This window comes from Pseudomyrmex gracilis, unplaced genomic scaffold, assembly GCF_002006095.1.
Source record: "Pseudomyrmex gracilis isolate BER0280 unplaced genomic scaffold, ASM200609v1 scaffold_31, whole genome shotgun sequence".
NCBI lineage: Eukaryota > Metazoa > Arthropoda > Insecta > Hymenoptera > Formicidae > Pseudomyrmex > Pseudomyrmex gracilis.
In genome coordinates, this window is record NW_018020615.1 from 166,617 (window position 1) to 173,451 (window position 6,835).

The 6,835-nt window shown below is 48.6% G+C and overlaps 1 protein-coding gene across 2 annotated transcripts in view; it reads right to left on the bottom strand.

Annotated features, from left to right (window-relative positions):
• LOC109852603 (broad-complex core protein isoforms 1/2/3/4/5) overlaps positions 1–6,236 on the bottom strand; it is a 40,112-nt gene extending 33,876 nt beyond the window's left edge. For both annotated transcript variants that reach the window (XM_020423888.1, XM_020423886.1), the window contains exon 1: positions 4,511–6,236. The gene's annotated coding sequence lies outside the window, so the exon portion shown is untranslated. The remainder of the gene's footprint in view (positions 1–4,510) is intronic.
• Between the last annotated feature and the right edge of the window lie 599 nt (positions 6,237–6,835).

Here is a 6,835-nt window from a genome sequence, read left to right on the forward strand (position 1 = left end):
AAAAAAAAAAAAAAAAAAACAATCTCGCGCGGACGCGCGTTCGCGAAAATGCACAACGCGAACACGTGCATGTTTCCAACGACGTACGTCGAAAGAAGAAAATAAAAACTGATGGAACGAAATATCAAGAACTTATTATCGACTTGCGAAACAAATATCGATCTTGAAACGTCGTAATTTTTAACACATAGGTCTGTTAATATGCGAACGATAGTATTTTTTTTTTTTCTCAAGCGAGCGTTCGTCGCGCCTAAATAAAAACGTAACACGCTTGTCGGAGTCTAATTTCGCAGATAACGCGCTCGCCGCGAACGTAATCTAGTTACTAGGCGTATAATCTAATCGACCGAGAGATTCGTATTATGTGTATGCATACCTGCACGTACAAACACACCACGTTTCTATTCGTAGAATTTCGCTAGTTTGCGCGCGATAAAGTTTGTCTTTAATGTTATGAGACGACGGCGCGCGGGCGTTACGTAACTCTCTCTCTCTCTCGTCTATCCTTGCCGTTAATTCGACTATCGGTTTTCTTCAAATTAGCGCCGTCCACACACGCGAGATAAGACTTCCGGTTGCCGATGTTATCGCGGTCTGCGAGAAATGTGATTTCTCTAACAAGTCTATGAAATAAAAATTTTTGACGAACAATAAGCGTAGCGCTGTAATATGTAATTTTATATATGTATACATATATAATATATGTATACATTTTATATATGTATACATATATGTATACATTTCATATATGTATACATATATAAAATTACATATTACATATTACATAATTTTATACATGTATACATATATAAAATTACATATATTTTATATATTTTATATATGTATATTTTATACGTTATAGTTTTTTCTTTTATTTCGACGTAACGCGACTGTATCAATTATATCATTTGGATTTTTATTCCAATTATTTTTTTTTTTTTATCGTTTTCTCCGTAACGATAATTTAATCTTGTCACTGTTTAATTCTCTCAATCTCGGCGAAGCGTTGAAATTCTTTTTCTCGAGAAGAAACGCGTCGATATTTTGTTCTAATCATTTATTTACACGCGCGGGGAACAAAATATCTTCGCGCTTTCTTCCGAGGAGAGATCTCTTTATATAATTCTCTCTCTTCTTTCTTCGAAGAGACACGCGCCTCTGGTATTTCTCGCGCAGTTATCCGTCCCACGCATATTCTTTATGGAATTTTGCGAAATTACATTTGTCTTCGGAGGGGCCTCGCGGGGAGCAATTTCCTTATTTGCATGGAGCACCGGGTTAGAAAGCGAGTGCGGAAAACACGGGACACACACGCGCAGCCATTTCGCAGCAGCAGTGTCGGACGATTCTCTTCGACGTGCGGGAAGAAAGGAAGGCAGAGAGAGAGAAGAACGGGAATAACGGGTGAGATTCCAGCGTCCGTTATGGTTCAAGGAGAATAAACCGTTATCGGATACACCCCTTTTCTCATGCGCGGATATTTCCGAGAAAATTAAGCGGCAATCGCCACTCTAATTAACCTCCACGCATATTAACCGCCGCCGTGCGCGCGCGCGTACACACACGCACACACAACACAGGACCGCTCATTACAAATTAATAGTCAATGAGGATCAACAGTCATTTCAATAATAATCGAAACGGACGAAATTATACACACACACACACACACACACATACACACGTTGCAAAACAATTCTCCGCTTTAATCGCGCTTCTAAGGACGACAAACAGTTGTATTTTTCATCTATATATGTGTATATATATATATATATATGCATATATTTAAATGGAAAACAATGTGAAAATCAAACGTGAAAAAAATGTTCCACTCGATAATTTCAAGCTCGTACGTATGTATGAATAACAAAAATTTCGAAAGAGAAGAGTGAATGGAGGATGTTATTTACACGTATATTGTACAAATGGAGAGAGTATCGCGAAGCAAAAAAAAAAAAAACGCGCAATATTGGAGACTAAAACCAATAACACAAACAACTATCTAACGGCAACGGTATCTCTTTTTCTCTCTCTCTCTCTCTCTCTCTGTCTCTCTTTTTCTCTCTGCGATTTCGATCATAATCGAATTTGTATCACTCTCGTCGACGAGTGTCGTCATATAACCGGATAGATATAATTGATATTTACGCGCACTATGAAACACGATGAATTATTCATGTATAAAACAGAGAACGACGGGGAAAACGTTTCTGACTGATTTGGAATCAAAAGCGATGTAACTTGGATCAGACGCGAGCGTCGATTCTCTCGTAGGGGGTTGGAAAAATCGACGCGAACGTTTGTTTAACGAGAGAGAGAAAAAAGATTTAAGATCGAGCGACTGCTGCGCGAGCTTTGTTCTCGAAACAAATCCTTGAGAAATCGCTGCCGCGCTGAAGGAACTTTATTATTGCTATACACCGCACGAGCGTGTTGTCGCGCGCGCGAGCGCGCGCGTACCAGAGACGCACACGTAGCGCGCGAATGCACGCGCGCGGCTAAAATTTTTCAGGAACGCATCGGCATCATCATCGAGCCGATTCTTATTTTTTGCCCGGAGACTGGTGCTCTCTCCTTCTCTCTACCCCGCCCACTCTCTCGCGGATCATGTCCTGCGTTCTCTCCCGGCGGTCTCTTTCTCTTTCGCTGACGCGTTCGGATACTCGCGCGATCTATTTATACCTAGGTCCGCTGAATGTTTTCAACTTGCTGCACGCGGCCGTGCAACAAGCCCGACCTGCGTCGCTCTGTAAAAATAGGGAATGTACGAGAGTGCGCGGGTAGACGCGCTCGACGAAAAACAAAAGCAAAAACAAAACGCACTTCGAAGAAACTCTCTCTCTCTCTCTCTCTCCCTCTCTCTCGCAGGTGCGAGTGGAAATATCATTTCGAGCAAAATTTTACAGGATATGTACATATATACAAGTCGAACGAGATTTCTCTTGTTTATACCGCGCGCTTAATATTCGCGACACGTGGTCTCTCCCCCACCCCTTCCCGGACTCTCGTGATTGCAGCGTGGAAAAAAGGAACAGCAGAAAGAGAAAGAAAGAAAGAAAGAAAGAAAGGAAAGAAACATATATCCGTCGTGCAGCGCGGGATTCCGTACGCAAACTCCGCAGGTGCTAAAATCTCGCGTTCCGACAAATACGTAATCGCCCGCGGTCAGCGAGCGAAAAATAAAATAAAACGGTGTGTGCGCGCGCGCGCAACCGCGGTAACGTGACGAAATCGAGTATGTGAGAAAAAAAAAAAACAAAAAAAAACCAAAAAAAAACGAAACGAGGAAAAAAACGATTACTCCCACGCGGCGGGCGGGAGCCAGCGCTTCGCGCCAGACGAGGCGTGGTGCGGTGGAAAACGAGAGTGAACGCGTAGAATTGAGCGCGTACGCGCGGCGTGGCGGCGACCGTGGCACGGTCGCGCAGCGGCCCCGGAGCGACACACGACAAACGAGGATCGAGCGCCTCTCGCGGTTCACAGAGAGCGAGCGAGCGAACGAGCGAGTGAGCGTGGATTACGTCATGTGCCAGGCACTCTCTAACGTCTGGCATTATCTTCGTCTAGCGCGAGTCTAGCCGCGCCAGTCCAAACGGTACTAACACCGCCGCCACCACCGCCGCCGCCGTCACCGCTGCCGCCGCCGTTGCTGCTGCGCGCCGTGTCGTTCGCGACCGTCACCGCCGGGTTGCCGTCACCTTCGCCGTCTGTCTGGCACACATAGGCAAGGGCATACGAGAAAGAGAGCACGTCACCGCATGTGGAATCATGAAAGGACACACGCACATATAGTCCGGGACTTAGTCGTCGGTGCTAACTAGGTGTTCAACGGGGCGCGTACGTGATCGTGCAGCGCGCTGCTAACACACACGCGCTCACGTGTATATACAAACGCGGACGCGTGATTCTCGTCTTTCCTTGTGCCCTCGCCCGAGTATTGGTGCAATGTGCACGCATCATCACTGCGTACACGTTCACGCGCTTATATATGTACGCATATACAACGCGAACACATACACACACACATGCATGCACGCACACACACGTACGTAATTTTTGTATGCACGCATACCGCTATATGACTCGCGCGACAGATACATGCAAACGTCCCCCTTCTTTCTTTTTCTCTTTCACTCTTTTTCGCATTCGGCCCCCCTCCTCCCCCCCCGTTACCCCGTCATTCTCTCCTTCCCTCCGTCTTTCTCTCTCTTTTGCTCTTACCCTCGCGCGTTTTCTTCGTCTATCCTCTTATATTCTCTGCCCCCCTTACGTCCCCCTTTAAGTACCCCCTCCCGAAACTTTTTACTCTTTCTCTCTTTCTTTCCCTCATTCGTTCCCTCTCCTTTCCCTCCCGCCTTCGTCGCTCTCTTTCTCTCTCTCTTTCTCCATTCCGTACCCACTCCCTCTTCGTCTCGCACCTAAACTTCTTCCTCTGTCTTTAAGCGACCGCGTATATACCGTGGAAGCCGCACGGGCGGCCGAAGGCCACCGGTCTCAGCTGTGGACGTACCTTGATCGTCAAGCGAGAAGTGAAGTGTGGACCTCCTTTGCCCCGGTGTCCTTGTCGATTGCTGGGGCTCCGTCGTGGTTCTGCTGTTCCGTCGCGACGGCGACGACGATGACAATCACGTCGCGGGAGAGGAGACGTGTACCTCCGACTCCTCGCGACTTCCGCCGATTTCTTTTAAGCCGCGCCAAAAAATTTATATATCGCCGAGCGCGATGGAAGAAGCGCGCCCGTTTTCCTTCCCGTTCGTTTTTTTTTTCCTACGGTGTTTCCTGCGCTTTCTTCTTCCGTTTTCTATCACCTTCTTCCTGTTTTCGCCGTCCGCGAAATTTCCCGTGCTCTCTCCTCTCGCAACAAAAAACAAAATTCCCTCACAACGGCGGAAAATCAGACGAGATAGAGAGAGAGAGAGAGAGAGAGAGAGAGAGTCTCGCGCGAACACGAAACACGCGACGAGGAGGTTAACAGTCGCGCACCGACGATGACGTGCGGAAACGGGGATATCGTGCGATGTGTTTCACTTATGTAGCGAAAGCTACGCAAATCTTGCAAAAACTTGCGAGTTTTCAAAATTGTCACCTGTGGGCCTCACTCCGGAGATCACTGCGGATCACTGATGACGATCTCGCGGAAACACGCGGAAACTGCCGGAAGAAACTTGATTTTCTCCTCGCTCTTCGTCTTTAACTCGTTCCACATTGACGTGGGCGCGTGGATTTTTCTCGTCGTCGTCGTCGTCGTCGCGGGCTCTCCCGTTCGCACAGTTTCTCCGCCCTTTCGGGACTGGGACTCGCTCACGTCTGCGGGATCACTCACTTCGTCGTTGTCGTTGTTGTCGTTGTTGTTGTTATCGTCGTCGTCGTCGTCGTCGTCGTCGTCGATCACATTGGCAGATTGCTCTCGGCTGGATTCCTTGACCTCCAACAAGTCTCTCGCTCGCAAATCGGCGATGACGATGATGATGATGATGATGATGAAAACGTTGAACGCGCGGGGAGTTCAACAGCGCGTGCACCGTGGCATCACTCACACCGTGACCGAGAAACGTTTCCTCTCTTCAAGGAGCTTCTTCCCTTTCTCTCTCTCTTTTTCTCGTGTAGAACGCGCGTAACTGGATCACTGTAACGCGTACTCGCGATCCCGTCGATACACGCATGGGCGCGCACTTGCTTTTCCGCTTTGTCCTTCGTGGTGACGTTCGCGCGTTTATCCGCACGATGAGCTCGGACGGGTACAAAACAGATGAAGAACGCGCACTGTTCCTTCGACTGATGATTCGCCAGAGAAGCACCGGGGTTACTATTCCGAGCGAAACGTATACGAGCGATATATCCCCCTCGCTCGGTCGTCGACGTTTTTTTTTTTTTTCTTTTTTTTTCTCTCTCCCGAAGGCGGTCGACGCGGAAAACGCGGTTGACGGAAAAAAGAAAACTTGAACGAAATAATTAAAAAAAAAAATAAAATAAAACAAAGAGAAACGACGAGAGAGACTCGGTGGGGAAAAAACAAAAAAAAAACAAAAATCCACCGAAATGTGTGAACACGCGGTAATCGAGAAACGAGCCCGAAGCGATGAGGCAATAAGACGATGTGTCCGCGCGTTTAGAATGTCCTGCGTGTATTATCTTGCGCGCCGTGCGACGACGTCGAGGACCGAAGGACCCAGCTGCTCCTCGCCGCTTCTTTAGGACACACCGGGGGACTACCTAGTCGTAGAGTGATTGGGAACGCGACTGGCCAAAGCACTTGATTCGCGCGCGGTTCGGTTTGCCCGTTGCTGCGCCTCTCCCGTGCAGTTTTTTCGGCAGTCCTGTGGTATGCGTGCGCGCGCGATGTGCATGTATGCGTGGCCGAAGCGGGCGCGAGCGCGCGCGTGTGTACGCGCGCACTCTCTCTCTCTCTCTCTCTCTCTCCCTCGTTCCTTCACCGCCGTTGTCTTCTTTCTCCGTCGATCCGGAGAGCTCTTTTTCGCGTACTCCTTCCCTCCGCGCCGTTCTTCCTATCCCTCTCTCGCTTCTCCCTCGTTTTTAACGCGAGCGTGTGCCGCCCGCTTGCACACGCGAGCGTGTGTGCGTGCGCGCGTATGTATAACGCGACACACACACAGACAAACACAAACAACAGGGGCCCTCTCTCACGTGTGCGTGCGTCGTCGTGGCCCCGTGATGTACGCCGAAGAGTGGCCCTGTGGCGCAAAAAAGAGAGGGAGTGAGGGAGAGAGCGCGAAGCGAGAGCAAGAGTGAGCGAGTGTATTTGCGATCGTACGTATGCGTACGAATATGCACGTAAGTCGTACGTATTCACATCCGATCTCCGGCTGGCTCTTCG